Here is a 16,920-nt window from a genome sequence, read left to right as displayed (position 1 = left end):
CATTTTAATTAATTAATTCCAATTTTACCCTTTGTACAAATTAAATTAGAGTTTCATTCTTGTTTCAATTTTTGTCTCCACTTTGCACCAAACAGAATACTAAGATTTATTTCAATTTCTGTCTCTTAGTCTCTGTCTCTCAGTCTCTGTCTCTCTGTCTCTGTCTCTCCACCAAACGCTACCTGAGAGCCGTTGGATGAAAATTTAGTCAAATCAGTCAAATCATCTAACGACTCTCAGGTACCAACTTTACGTAAAGTCGACTTCACCTGAATTTTCACCATATCTTATTAGATATAATTTTATACCATTAAAAATATTAATGATAACTAATTAACTACAAATTATAAAATTTGCTGACTCTTAACACAATTTAAATTAATCGACTGATTAATACACTTATTCATTTAAGTAAATATTATTAATTTATTGTCAATAATAGATCTTAAAATAAAACACTAATTTGTGACGGATAAGTATATCCTATCGAGTTGGACAATATCATCAAATAAAAATAAAAATAAAAAATATTAATTAATCCCATTATTTATATGCTCTTCCAACTTTTATTACTTGGTTCCCTTTTTCACTTTTTTTGGCTATCTGTGAAAGAAGGAAGAAACCTCCATCTTGGACTGTTTTTCTCTTTAATTTGTCTATGTTAATTTTTTTTTTTTTTTCAATTCAACTTTCTTCCCATTCACTTGGTTGATTAGTTGTCAATATGTTATTTGCTAAATGGCATAAAGTATTGTCATACTATGCTTCGTATATATTAAAAGAAGAGCACACTATGTTTGTGTGGATGCTGAATCATTTCAATAATACTTAGATATATGTACTATTCATGTACCACTTAGTGTATGACACGTGTGAGAATATATATATATATATATATATATATATATATATATATATATATATATATATATTCTCCCATTTTTTAAATAATGTAAATTTGAAAAGATTCTAATAAATGTATTCCACTTTTATATTGCTTAGAAATTAGAACAATAATTAAAAATTGATCAAGAGAGTACCACGAGCCACTTTATTTTAACTAATTAGATTTTTTTAACGTGTTTTATATTATATAATATAATTAGGTAACTTATAAAATTCAACTTTTAGGGTAAAAAACCTTAATAAGCCAAATCAAGAATCATGTAACGTAAATACGCCAAAGCGAAAATCGTTTCAGCAATAAGCCAAATCATATTTTTATATAATTCGAACCATGTTGGTTCGAATTCCATTTCTACATAATTCGAACCAGCTTGGTTCGAATTATACACAAACACATGCATACACGTAATTCGAACCAGCTTGGTTCGAATTACACACAATAATTCATGGTATAATTCGAATTATGCTGTTAAAAAATTAATAATTTATTTTAAAAAATTTATTAAAAAAATTAATAATTTAAAAATTAAAAAAAATATATTTTTATTTCATACGTTAAAAAAAGCTAACAAAATATTTAATTACGAGACTTCTTTAAAATATTAATGAGCTATCAATTCGAATTCCATACAATACTTTTCTGTCCATTTTTAATAGTTCATGAATATTTTTTAATAAATTTTTTTAAATGATAGTACAAAAAATATTTTATCCTATGCAAAACAATTTTAAAAAAATGGCTTAAAAAATGTTAGGAGTACTATAAAAATTTGTAATGTTATAATAACTTAGGTAAATACATGCATGTACTCAAATTTTAAATAAAATACTCTACATAGTCAATAATAATTTAAAAATAAAAGAAAATATTTTATTCCATACAAAATAATTAAAAAATATATTTTATTCTATACAAAATAATTTTAAAAAATGGCTTAAAAGATGTTATGAGTACTATAAAAGTTTGTAATATTCTAGTGATTTAGGTAAATACATGATAAAAATATTTTTTCTTTAATTTCTAAATTATTAGTGACTATGTGGAGTATTTCTTTAATGTCCTAAGTCATTAGGACATTACAAATTTTTATAGTACTTCTAACATCTTTTAAGCCATTTTTTAAATTATTTTGTATAGAATAAAATATTTTTTTGTGGTATAATTTAAATAAATTTATTAAAAAATATTCATGAGCTATCAAGAATGGGCAGAAGAGTATTGTATAGAATTCGAATTGCTCACCATATCATTTGAATCAGAGTAATTTGAACTTTCCTATGCGTAATTCGAATAATGTAATATCTCACCATATAATTTAAATAATTTTATTAAATTTATTTAAATTATATCATAAAAAAATATTTTATTCTATGCAAAATAATTTAAAAAATGGCTTAAAATATTGTAGAAGTACTATAAAAATTTGTAATGTCCTAATGACTTAAGACATTAAAGAAATACTCCACATAGTCACTAATAATTTAGAAATTAAAGAAAAAATATTTTTATCATGTATTTACCTAAATCATCAGAATATTACAAACTTTTATAGTACTCATAACATCTTTTAAGCCATTTTTTAAAATTATTTTGTATAGAATAAAATATATTTTTTAATTATTTTGTATGGAATAAAATATTTTCTTTCATTTCTAAATTATTATTGACTATGTAGAGTATTTTATTTAAAATTTGAGTACATGCATGTATTTACCTAAGTTATTATAACATTACAAATTTTTATAGTACTTCTAACATTTTTTAAGCCATTTTTTTAAAATTATTTTGCATAGGATAAAATATTTTTTGTACTATAATTTAAAAAAATTTATTAAAAAATATTCATGAACTATTAAAAATGGACAGAAAAGTATTATATGGAATTCGAATTGATAGCTCATTAATATTTTAAAGAAGTCTCGTAATTAAATATTTTGTTAGCTTTTTTTAACGTATGAAATAAAAATATATATTTTTTTAATTTTTAAATTATTAATTTTTTTAATAAATTTTTTAAAATAAATTATTAATTTTTTAACAGCATAATTCGAATTATACCATGAATTACTGTGTGTAATTCGAACCAAGCTGGTTCGAATTAGTGTGTGCGTGTGTTTGTGTGTAATTCGAACCAAACTGGTTCGAATTATGTGTGTGCGTGTGTTTGTGTGTAATTCGAACCAAGCTAGTTCGAATTAGGTGTATGCATGTGTTTGTATATAATTCGAACCAAGCTGGTTCGAATTATGTAGAAATGGAATTCGAACCAACATGGTTCGAATTATATAAAAATATGATTTGGCTTATTACTGAAACGATTTTCACTTTGGCGTATTTACGTTACATGATTCTTGACTTGGCTTATTAAGGTTTTTTACCCCAACTTTTATTCGGTGAGTGATCATTAAGACCTATATAAATGCAAGAGACACATTTTTAGATTTAATTCTCATATTTTTTTTTCTTTTCTACATTTTTTTTTTGGTGACTTTTTCTTTTCTACATTTAAAATACCTAATTAGTCTCCCTAAAAATCAGTATTTAAATTTAAAACAAAATACAATAATCTAAACAAAAATAATAAATTTTAAACTGTAAATTATATATAATAAATTTTAAATTCTAAACTCTATATTTTTTAGTCTAACATTTTACTTTTTAATAGTGTCTGGTTGAACAATAATAATAATAACAATAATAATAATAATAATAATAATAGTAGTAGTAGTAGTATATTGATGATATAAATATTAATTAACAATATTATCATATCATTATTTTAAGAGATTTGGTGAGAGAGATTTTAGGATTGAAAATCATATTTTAATTTGAGTTGGAGATTAATTCTCTAAGATTAATATAATTGATTTTTTAGATTTAAAAATTGATTAAAGATTAAACAGTTATTGACTAAACAACATTTCTCGATATTAATACACTACAAAGACACATATTCCTATTTATTAACTCTATATTAATACTCTCTGAGATATTTAGTGTTTACACACATGGTTTCAATTACATATTTACATTTATAAAGAGACATAATTATTAAAACAAAAATACTATTTGTACACTAAAATTAGCTACTAAAATCAACTACTAATATATTTGTGTATTACACGTGTGGTTTAATTTATTTTCAATGTGTATTTCTATTCTAATATATAGTTTATACTAGTGACTAATTTTGGTGGCTGATTTTAATATACATGTAGTATTACTCTTATTAAAAATATACTTATTTATGTATATTTTTTTATTAACTTAATTAAAATTTTAGGAGGAGTAACATGACAATATAATAATGTGTTACATTATTCCATCCAAGTAAGACTATGAAAAATATCCTAGATTAAAGGGAAGGTGATCAAGAATATGGTAAATGGAATCTGTTTTCCCTCAAAAGCAGGAAGACAAAGTTGGCACATGGTTGTATTATATATACTTAGATAACTCTTACAAGATAAAAAATATATATATATATATACAAAATTAGAAGGAATAAATATGAAAAGTGGTTTCCCCTTTTACAACAAAGCTCTTTGCTTTTTTACACCCATTTGTGGCTGTTATTGAACCCTTGCTTCCACAGTTTACTTTAATACATGCATTTTTATTTAATTTAGGACAATTTGGATGGTTCATATCATATCACTAACTATCATCACTTTTGCTTAAGAGTTAGAGAAAAATTATTTATTATTATTAATAACATAAATGGAAGCAAGTGCTAAGATATATATCTCTTAAAGTGACAAAGGATATTGGTGGAAAGGTTGACATGTAGTTTGAAAAAATATTCCTAATTTGCTTCTTTTTTTGCCACTAAGGAAAAAACTATATAGTTTAATTTTTTATGAAGTGGTTTTGAATTATTCCTTGTCAAATAATAACTAGGAAGAATCTAGTTAGCATAATCAAAAGCTATTTATTGGAACATTTTTATTTTTAATTACACGGAATATCGAATTTTTGTTTTTATAAATAGTTAAGAAAAATAATTTAAGACAATACAATACAAAATTAATTAAAGTTATGCAATTCAAACTTTTTTTTTTTTGACATCTTTTTCTAAAATATCATTGCTTGCTGTAAACTTCCCATAAGAAAAAGCATAAGAATTAAAAAGAAAAAAGCATGAAATTTGTAGAGGCATATAGAATATGTGAGCTTCCTTAAGGTTCTTCTTTTGCCGTTAATTGAGACAAAAATGATAAAACCTTTTAGGCTTCTGGCATTATTCATTGAGTATAGCTTTTACAATTATATGTGCCATATATTCTTTCTTTATTGCGCCCTTTTACTTTTCCTATACACCCAATAATTTGGACTTAGCTTGAATTATTTGTGATTGCAAATCAACCATAATTTCAACGAGAAAAAAAAATAGGAATGGATCCTCCCAAGTTTTTTAATAATTGAGAGAGTAAAGTGTAATATTTTATTATTAATTTTGTAAGTAGGACTAAAAATAAATATGAGAAAAAAATAAAAAAAGATTAGAGATCACACTTTTCATCCTCAATTTTTTTAATAATTAAGAGGATCTATTTCCAAAAAAAATAAAGGGTAAGAAAAAGTATATGGAACCAACTCCAAATCAGCCAAGAATATAACAACTTAATTAATTATAAATATAGTAATTAGTTTTATTTATTTATGATTTAAAATATTGGTTATTAAATGTTTCACCACATTCAAATTAGGAGGAGATACGTTAAGTATCATTGTAACGTGAATCACGGAAGCTGATTCAATTAGCTTCCGTCTCTTTACCCTCCTTCTCTCTCCAAATACCTAAAACATGATAAATCAGAAAATAGATTCAAAACCATCCAATTTACAAAGAAAAGAAACATTCTAATACCTAGCATAAGCACCATCTATATAGAGATTTTAGATTCATCAAAAAATATTTGACTAATTTTTGGCGGGAATCATCTTAATTCCTAGCATTATTGAAAGGGTAAAGAATGAAAAATGGAATTTGCGTTTATCCATTTCATATCTACCAATGTATATCTCTCAATGCTTTCACCTTTAATTTAAAATATGAATAGTAGTATAAGAAATTAATTTATATTAGCCAATTTTTATTATAAAATTATTTTTAACTTTTATGTTTTTGAGTGTTTAAGATTTAAAATTATAATTTAAAATAAAAAATAATTTTAAAACGTAAGTTTTTTATATTGGTATTATTTAAATATGACTGTAGAATAGGTTAAAAAAAACAACATAAAAAGAAATTGAGAAAAGCTCATCAAAGATTACATCAATCTTTTTAAAGTATTAATTGACCTTATCTCAGTTCATCCAATAGAAAAACAAAATCAAGGAAGTTCCAAAGATATATATACACTTATATTTATTATTATTAATTGGTACACATTTGTTTGTTTGCCCTAACCATCACAATGCAATATATATGTACATTGATTGAAATATAATTAATATAAGAGAAAATTCTACTCCCTTGCGAGATATTAAAATGATACTTTTCTCTTCTCTATTTATAAAATGTATATTCTTCTCCCTTATAACTTTTAGAAAACCTCCTTTTTAATCTATTTTAAATTTTTTGTGTTAACTAATGTTAATTTTATCCATTTTTTAAAAAAAATTATTTTTTACAAAAATACCCTTTAACAAAAAATTTATTTTATTTTTATTAAATTTTATTTACCAAAATATCCTTTAATAAATTATTTTTTTATTGAATAAATTGTATTTTTATCAAAATATTTTTAAAAAAATTTAATAATTAAATTATTTTTTCCTAAGATATTCTTCAATAATTTTTTAATTATTAAATTATAATTTTATCAAAATTTTTGTTAACATTTTTTTTATATTTTATTATTAATTTTTTAATATTAATATCAATATATATTAATTGTTATACATATTAACAATGATAGAATTTTTTATTTAATGTTAAAATAATATAAATTGATATAAAAAAATTAATAATAAAATATAAAAAAAGGTTAACAAAAATTTTGATAAAATTATAATTTAATAATTAAAAAATTATTGAAGAATATTTTAAAAAAATAATTTAATTATTAATTTTTAAAAAAAATATTTTAGTAAAAATATAATTTAATCAATAAAAATTAATTTATTAAAGGATCTTTTGGTAAGCAAAATTTAATGATAAAAAAATAGAATTTTTGTTAAAGGGTATTTTTGTAAAAAATAATTTATTTTTCTTAAAAAAATGGATAAAGTTAACATTAGTTAACACAAAAATTTAAAATGGATTAAATAGGAGGTTTTCTAAAAGTTATAAGAAAGAAGAATGCATATTTTATAAATAAAAAAGAGGAAAATATCATTTTAGCATCTCGTAAGGGAGGGGAGTGGAATTTTCTCTTAATATAATGATATTGAATGTGTTTATATTTATATATATAAAGTTAGTTTAGGATAAGAGACACACTCGTTATTATTAGGGCAAGCAAGACACTCTCCTATGTTTGTTTGGAGCCAATAACTCAATTCAATTGATTTTGATTACTTTGGTTATCTTTTTTTTTCTCTCCTTATGCTTTTAAGAGCCATCCTTGTGCTCTTCATCACTTTACTTTGGAAACTTTTTTTTTCTCTAATCACCATAAAATTTGATATATACCTAAATCACTTTTTGGAAGCCCTTATCATGTTACTTTCTCAAGATATGTCTTTCTAATTTGTTCAAATAATTGTGGCCGGTGCTCTTAAAAATTGCACATATATATCTATCTACTGCCACTTGTTTCTCATAAAGTTTTAAACATTTATTTTGACTTTAATTTGGTCTTACATTTTGTAAATGTAATTGTTCCCAAGTGCTAATGGAGATTGGATCTAAGTTGACGGTGGTCTAAACCTTTTAAAATGTTTCTGTCTATTCTTGAATAATATATAGTTGACGGAACATTATCTAATTATGTAAATAAAGAATTCTGATACCAAAATCAGTAGGTATATGAGTAAAGTAAAATTAGAATTAAATTATTGCTTTGTTTGAAATTTGGTTTTTCAAACTTAATAAGGAGATATTGATCAAATTTCTATCAAAATCTCAATTTAAGAAGAAAATACGACTTTTCTTAAAGAGTTGGACTCAGAGATTTATTGACTATCACTACAACAATATAAATTATTTTTTAGGATTATTATGTGTCAAAAAAAATTAAAATTCGTCAAAAAAACAAAATTTAACAGTATTTTAATTATGAAAATATGTTAATAAAAGTTTTTGTCAAAAATAGTATTTTTAATATATAAGTAACTGTAAAAAAAGTTTAAATGTTATTTTGATAAATATTAGCCGTCAAAAATAATGTTAGAAAAATTTGAGAATATATTTTTTGTGATACTTATTAACCGTCAAAAATACTATTTATTTTGACGCTTATTGACCATAAAAAATTCTCAACAAAAATTTTCTAACAAAGAATGAGATGAGATCTTGAAACTGAAGAATAAACTGAGATTTTGAAGATGAAGAATGAGTAGTATGATCCCAAACTGAGAGCAGTATGATGCCAAAATTGACGGAAGTCAACAAAAAATTTGAATAATGGAGTAAGTTGACAACAAATGAATGTCAAAATTGAGGAATAATTTTCTACAATCAAATTATTCATCAAAAAAATATAGAGAACTTGACATTTATACCAAATTGCCTTGTGTTTTATTGAATAGCATATCAATTATATATACAGTACTCTACCTAACAATTAGCTACCTGATTTCCTAATTATGGTAATGCAAGATATTTACAGCTAATAAAACGGGATACACCAAATCAACTAAAAACTGAAAGGAATTTGTTTTCTAATAATTCCTAATATTTAGCCGTGACATATGTGGCTTGATATGCATCAGATTTCATTACCCCCCTCAAGTTGGGGCATGTAAGTTACTAATGCCCAACTTGTCCAATATTGATGCGAATGAATGGGAGCTCAGAGCTTTAGTCAAGATATCGGCAACCTGAGATTTTGTTGGGACATAGGAGGGAAGGATGAGGCCCTGGATGACAGCATCACGAACAAGATGACAATCAACCTCAATATGCTTAGTACGCTCATGAAAAACAGGGTTCTTAGCAATATGAAGTGCTGCCTGGCTATCGCATGAGAGAGGTATGGGTTGTGTGTGGGAGATCCCGAGACTCAAGAGCAGTTCCTTTAACCATTTGAGTTCACAAGTGATATTAGCCATGGAGCGATACTCGGCTTCTGCAGAGGACCGTGACACTGTATGCTGTTTCTTTGTTTTCCATGAAATTGGTGAGTTGCCAAGGAGAATAACCCAGCCAGTGAGAGACCGACGAGTAAGAGGGCAACCCGCCCAATCAGAATCACACCAAGCATGCAAGGTAAAATCGTTTTCCCGACGCAATAAAACACCTTGCCCAGGCCGGCCTTTTAGATAGCGAACAACTCGTAAGGCAGCCTGCCAGTGTTCTTCATGAGGCTGGTGCATGAACTGAGAAAGAATGTGAACACTGTATTAGAGTTCCGGGCGAGTGAAGCACAAATAAATGAGACGACCAACCAAACGACGATACTGGGCTGCATCAGAGAGCAAAGGTCCTTCAGCCAATGCAAGACGATGATTTTCTTCAATAGGTGTAGACACAGGCTGAGAGCCAAGCATGCCAGTCTCCATGATAATATCTAACGCGTATTTGCGTTGGTTAAGAAAAATGCCAGTAGGAGAGCGAGCCACTTCCACCCCTAGAAAGTATTTTAGTTTCCCCAAGTCTTTCATGTGGAAGCATTGATTTAAGTAGTCCTTGAACTGGCGAATAGCAAGAGAATTATTACCATCCACGATAAGGTCATCAACATAAACGAGCACCACAAGTTGAATATTGTGATGACGAGAGACAAACAATGAGTGATCGGAGGCACACTGCTGAAACCCGTATTGAAGGAGAGCAACAGAAAGTTTAGAGAACCAGCAGCGCGGAGCTTGGCGGAGTCCGTAGAGGGATTTTTGAAGTTTGCACACCATGCCAGGAGTAGGGACATGAAACCCCGGTGGCAATTTCATATAAACATCCTCCTCAAGATCCCCATGGAGGAAGGCATTGTGAACATCCATTTGATGGAGTTCCCAATCCTTAGCAGCGGCCACAGCTAAAATAGTGCGAATAGTTACCATTTTTGCGACCGGGGCGAAGGTTTCATTATAATCCAGCCCTTCAATTTGATGATTACCAAGAATGACGAGGCGTGCCTTAAACCTTTCAACTTGCCCGTCCGAACGATATTTGATGCGATAAATCCATTTGCACCCCAGAGCCTTCTTCTGCGGTGGTAGATGTGTAAGGTGCTAAGTACCATTGTCCTGAAGAGCTTTAATTTCAACGCTCATGGCTTCTCTCCATCGAGCATCACCTATTGCCTCATGAAAATTTGTGGGTTCACGTTCTTCGCTTATTGCTGCGAGGAAAGTACGGTGTTGCACAGAAAATTTATCGCATGACATATATTGAGATAAGGGATAGAGTGGACCTGAGGAATGTGATGGAGATGGTGAAGAGATGGACGGGTTTACGATGATGGTGTTGGTGACAAAATCACGCAGCTTGATCGAAGGTTGCTTTACTCGGTGTCCACGACCCAGAGGAAGTTCAGAGAGCGTGGTGGTGTCGGTAGAAAGAGGCACATCATCTGAGACAGTTGGTGAGGGGCTGCTGGTTTCGATGAGGGGTGAAGCTGTCCTTGTTGGGTCTGTATGTGGAGATTCACCTCCCCCAACAACAACAATAGACTCGTCATTGGAATTAGTCTGAGGAAGGACCTCCTCGTGATCAAGTGTGGACTTATTATTAACGGGCTCCAAAAATTTCTCCTCATGCACTAAAGAAGTGGAAACCAAATTTTCTTGGGCCAAACACGCAAACGGAAACTCGGTTTCTACAAATTTGACATCACGAGATATAAAGAAAATATTTCTTTCCATATCATAAAGTTTCCATCCTTTCTTTCCAAATGGGTATCCCACAAATGTGCATGTACGAGTTCGGCTGGCAAATTTATCACCCTTGGTTTGTTGATTGTGCGCATAACACAATGAGCCAAAAACTCTAAGATGATTATAGTCAGGTGGTTTTCCATGTATCATTTCAAAAGGAGTTTTCCCGTTAAGAACAGATGATGGTGTTAGGTTGATCAAGTGTCCCGCAGATAAAACACATTCTCCCCAGAATCGAATGGGCAAAGATCCTTGAAATCTCAGTGCACGAGCTACATTAAGGATATGTCTATGTTTTCCCTCCACCCTTCCATTTTGTTGGGGTGTCCCAGCGCAAGATGTTTGATGAACAATTCCATGCTGCAAAAAATATGGACGCATACAGATGAACTCGGTCCCATTATCACTGCGTACTTCTTTGACTTGTTTATTAAACTGTCTTTCAATAAGAGCAAAGAAATTAATCATCACACTTGACACTTCCCGCTTTTCACACAACAAATAGATCCAAACTGCTCTTGAATAATCATCAACAATTGTTAAAAAATAAGATGCTCCGCAAGAAGAGGGGGTACGATAAGGTCCCCATAAATCACAATGTATTAAATCAAAAGGATGTGTTGCATGAAAATCACTTGATGGAAATTTATCTCGTGTTTGTTTAGATTTTTCACAAACTTCACATAATTTATTATTCTCTTCAGATTTACAACCACCATTCAAATTCGGCAACATTTGTACCACTTTATAGGAAGGATGTCCCATTCGCTTGTGCCAAAGATCAATACTACTCTTCTCTTGGGTTTGACATGCTATGAATTTGCGAACACCACGGTACATGTAGAGCCCATCTCTTTGTTCACCCGCTCCAATCAGCATCCTCGAAATGAGGTCCTGCATAGCACAAAGCTCATGAGTAAATAGTACAGTACAATTTGCATCCTTTGTTAATTGTGATACTGAAATCAAATTGCATCTTAGTTTTGGCACATATAAAACATTGGTCAATTTAAGTCCTCCATCAAGAGTCACCGTTCCCTTTGTATTAGCAAGAACTTCTTCTCCATTTGGTAGTCCCACCGTGCATCCTTCAATACGCTCTAGACCCCTTAGATCTCTTGAATTCCCTGTCATATGGTTAGAGGCTCCACTATCTATAATCCACACAACATATCCTTCCTTACCAGTCATGCTTTCAGTTCTACTTCCGTTGTTGCCATTTAGCATCTCTAACAGCGTCTGCCATTGTTTTTGGCTAAGTCCAGTCACTGCGCTTCCTCCTATTTCTTCTTCATGGTTACTTGATTTTTCTGTTGTGGCTTGTGCTGTGTTGGCACGTATGACAGCCCCCCCCCCTCGCAAGCATCCTCCCTGCTTATGCGAGGTCTTGGTGTTGCTTCCCTTTTCGTCTCGAGATCGATCTCCCCACCATTCCGGATACCCAATCAGTTGAAAGCACCCCTTGATCTCGTGTCCTGTTCTTCCGCAGTGAGAACATACGAGTGGCTTTATTTCATTTCGGCTTTTGTGCTTGTACCCAGTGTGTACTGCCAGTCCCATTAAGCTTCCTTTGTCTTCCTTGGTTCTGCTGATCATCTTCATTCTCTCTTCCTGTACCAAAGTTGCATACACCCTGTTGAGAGAAGGTAGAGGATCCGTTGCGAGAATATTAGATCGCACTGTGCCATAGCTTACGTCTTCTAACCCCATTAGAAATTGATGCACCTTTTCTTCTTCCCTTCTCTTATCTAATCGTGACCCAATGTCACACTTGCAGCCTCCGCAAGAGCATCTAAGCACTGGTTCATGGTTTGCCAACTCATCCCAAAGAGTCTTCAGTTTTCCATAGTATTCCACCATAGCCAGTCCTTGTTGTTTGCACTCGGCAAGTTCAGCTTTCAATTGTTGAATTCTAGGACCATTCACGATGAAAAATCGCTCCTTGATTTCTTCCCAGAGATCCTTTGCATCTTCAGCGTATGAGATGGTGGAGCGCAGCCGTGGCTCAATCGTATTCATCACCCATGAGACAAGCATGGATTGAACCGTCCACCAATCCTCCATTTCAGATGCCCCTTCTTGTGGCTTCTTGTGAGTTCCATCTAGAAACCCCCATTTTCTCCTAGCACGTAGCGACACCTTCACAGCTCGAGCCCATTCTTCGTAGTTCTCTCCTCGTAATTGCACTTGTGTGATTACGTTTCCAGGATTGTCGCTAACGCTCAGATCATAAGGCGATGGTCCTTTGTTGGATCCATCTTCGTCCTTTTTTTGAATCCTCTCTTTTTGGAGGAGTCACACCTACTCCAGCCATTTCAGTGGCGGAGGTTTCTTTTGTGTGATGATTATCAGAGCCAACCTAGCTCTGATACCATGCCAAATTGCCTTGTGTTTTATTGAATAGCATATCAATTATATATACAGTACTCTACCTAACAATTAGCTACCTGATTTCCTAATTATGGTAATGCAAGATATTTACAGCTAATAAAACGGGATACACCAAATCAACTAAAAACTGAAAGGAATTTGTTTTCTAATAATTCCTAATATTTAGCCGTGACATATGTGGCTTGATATGCATCAGATTTCATTAATTTATGATATTTGTCAAAAATATATATTAATTTTTATACTAAACTATGACTATTAAAAAAATCATGTGAAAATAGCTCTTTTTTTGTATATAGATGTCGAAAATTTTACAATATAATAATAAAAAATAATTTTATTATTATTGTTGGCACAATCTTAGCTTACAAACCAAAGTTTTTAAATACAGTGTTTGAACAAAATCGTATCAAACATACCACTTGAAATGAAATTGAGAAGGAAAATGTTTGAAACTAGAAAATAAATAGAAATTGGAGAATAAATGAACAAGCTAAGAATAGAAACTTAAAAGAAACGGACAAGAAAACTGGAAAATAAAATGAACAATAAAAAAAAAAATAGATTTCAAATTATATGTATTTGCACTCTATTATTCTCCATGGCATCGGCGTTATTTACTGCCTGGTTTATGGGCCAAGTAGGATTATTGTCAGTCATCTTAGTTTGGATTTGTATTGGATTATTTTCAAACTTGCTTCCTTTTGGAATGTCAATCCTTAACTTCAATTCGGATAAGAACAATAATTATACATTTAGATAATTAATTTCACACTTTATACAATAATAAATAAGTGAATTGATTTAATTAATTAACTTAAAATTAGAATAAGTACTTTCTTTCCTTTTCTCGAAGATTTATCTAAAGAGTATGACCCTGAGAGTATTTTGTTAAAATAGTGATCACATGAAAAATTTTGATTTTTTCAATATATATATATATATAATGTATAAAAACGAACAAATTAATTTATTTTATATTTTCTATAAAAATATCCTTAACAAGTGTCAATGTTAATCAATAATTTTTTTCCCCTTGGCAAGATTAATAGCTAAAATTTTTCACACAACATGCAAACAATTTTTTTTAGAAACGTGCGTGCAGTCAATTTCATATAAAATTGATAACTAAGTCTATAGATGAAAATTTAATCAAATCAGTCAAATTATTTAACGGCTCTCAATAATTAACTTCACATAAAGTTAACTGCACCTGAATTTTTATCCATTTTTTTTTCATTATTGTTTAGATAAGATTTTGAGGTATATATAAACTTTAAATATAAATAGGTAAATGGAAAAATATCTAAGTAATGCAAGGAGTGCAAGTAAATTGAGTTTTACTTATATTTTCTTTTCTCAAAAAGAAAAGAATCAAATTAAAGCAGGAAATGATTCCACGTGAAGTGAAGTGAAGAATAGAATGCATCGAATACCAAGTTGTTGTTTTTGTTTCGTTTTTCAACAAATTAAAAGGCAGAGAGAGAGAGAGAGATTAAGAGCCTTACAAAGATATATACTAAGTTACTTTGAGACCCACCAAAAGAAATTAAAAGGGTTATTGGCATCTACAAAAGACAACAATTTAGGATTGCATGGAGACAAAGTTTCCACACATATTTGAACAACCCTTTCGCAGACTTTAAGAAAGGGAAGATGAATATATCCTTCTTTTGCTTCATGTCATTTTCCAAATCCTCCATTTTATACCCTTTACTACTCTCACAATATGTTCTCCCGCTCCAACCTTTTTTTTTTCCTTTTAAAAAAAAAAAAGAAAAATCTTTGTGGCTGAATTCTACATGAAAGTAAGGAAAAGTCTCGGATCCAAAATTCTCATGCATCTACATATTTTAATTTGGATGTATATATATATAGAAGAGAACTTTTTATATTAATGGCATTTGTTTCAAGAAGTTTTAATTTATTCTTGAAAATTATTCAAAAAATTTTATATTGTTTATATATTTATTTGAAATTTTAAAATATAATTTTTAATAATGATTTATTTTCAAGAATTATTTATAATCAAAATTTAAAATGTGTATTTCTATCTCAAAAATTGGTGAGTAACAATTTTGGTTAATTATCAAAGAGTTTTTTCTTTTATTGATATTGGAGGTACTTAATTTGAAAAGAATGTATTACCATGAATATGTATAATGAAGAAACACATCTTATAATTTATTTTTGGAAATATAATTGAATGACAATGTAAATTATTCTATAAAAATTAAACTCTTTTTAAGGAAGAAAAAAAATGGTTGAGCTTAGTATTATTCATTTCTTAAAGCCACACATTATCACATTAAGAATACAATGATAAAAAGGAGAATAATTAGTAATAGTTTTCACATTAAGAATATATAGGAATAATTAGTAGTAATATTCTAGTACGTGGTGTATACACATAAAGATGACAAATCTAGAGGTAGGATAATGATTCTAAAATATATTTACACTATTACAAATGCAATTATTTAAACGGATCAATAACAAAAGAGATTAATTTAATTTATATACACTATCAATATAAAATGAATAAATTTTTAAAAAATATATATGTTTAATATATCAACATTTAAGTATCAGATATATGTTACCGCACAAATTCAATATATATATATATAGAAATTCCCATTACTAGGAGTAATATTCTTGATGTTTATTCTCATTTAATTTGGATATGCTTTTCATGAAGTTTATGATTTGAAAGTGATATATATGAAGATTGGAGGATCCAATGCAAGGTACTTTCATGTGCTGCTGTTTCAGATCTCTAAGTAATGCATTGAGAAAGATAGAGGGAGGTACCACCACTAATAATAATAAGTATACTACAACCATGCATATACATATATATATTTTGCATTGCATGCATGCATGGGGAAGTGGTCTTTGATGGAGAAATTAAAGGAAGTGGTCAAAAGAGAATAACATGTGCTTCTACCTTGTGGGGGTAGAATTGTAGAAAATTCAATAAATCAATCTTATATTATATGGAGATCTCCAAGGTCCCAATAATTCGGCTTTTTATGTTTGTTGTGTCATTTTCCTAAAGCGCATGTGTGTGTGGGTGCTAACAATGTGGAGAAAATAATAAAATTTTTATGAAGAAATATATATAGGAAAATTTTTTTTTTTAGAAAATTTAAAATTTAAAATTTATGGTTTAAACTTCAGACTTTAGAATTATAAATTTATGGTTTATAACTAACACTCCATCTTTATAACAGTTGCCGCTTAATTTAAACCATAATATCTTAGAATGTTTTGTAAAATTAACGTTCAACCAATATTTTTTTTTTTTTTTCTGAAATAGTAACATCATTGAACATTTGTTTTTGGACGGGATTGAAAATTTATTCCTGCATGAAGAAGTTGCTTGAGAATTAAGATAGCTTTTGGGTCTGATCTGAGAGGCCTTGAGTTTTGTTTGGGTAAAAATAGGCCTTAAGTCCACAAGCTCCATGTTATGCACTGTTACTAGTTTGGATAAAAATAACAGTGATAAGCCCATAAAGCCCACAGATAAATGTCAAATGGGCTTGCTATCTAACATAACTTTTTCATAGTTTTATTCGTCTTGGGCTTCTTTCGGCTCACTCTCTTGAATATAGTAGTTTGTAATGACTATT

The sequence above is a fragment of the Arachis ipaensis genome, chromosome B2 (assembly GCF_059453495.1).
Source record: "Arachis ipaensis isolate K30076 ecotype BB chromosome B2, ASM5945349v1, whole genome shotgun sequence".
Taxonomy (NCBI): Eukaryota; Viridiplantae; Streptophyta; class Magnoliopsida; order Fabales; family Fabaceae; genus Arachis; species Arachis ipaensis.
This window is presented reverse-complemented; position numbering follows the sequence as displayed.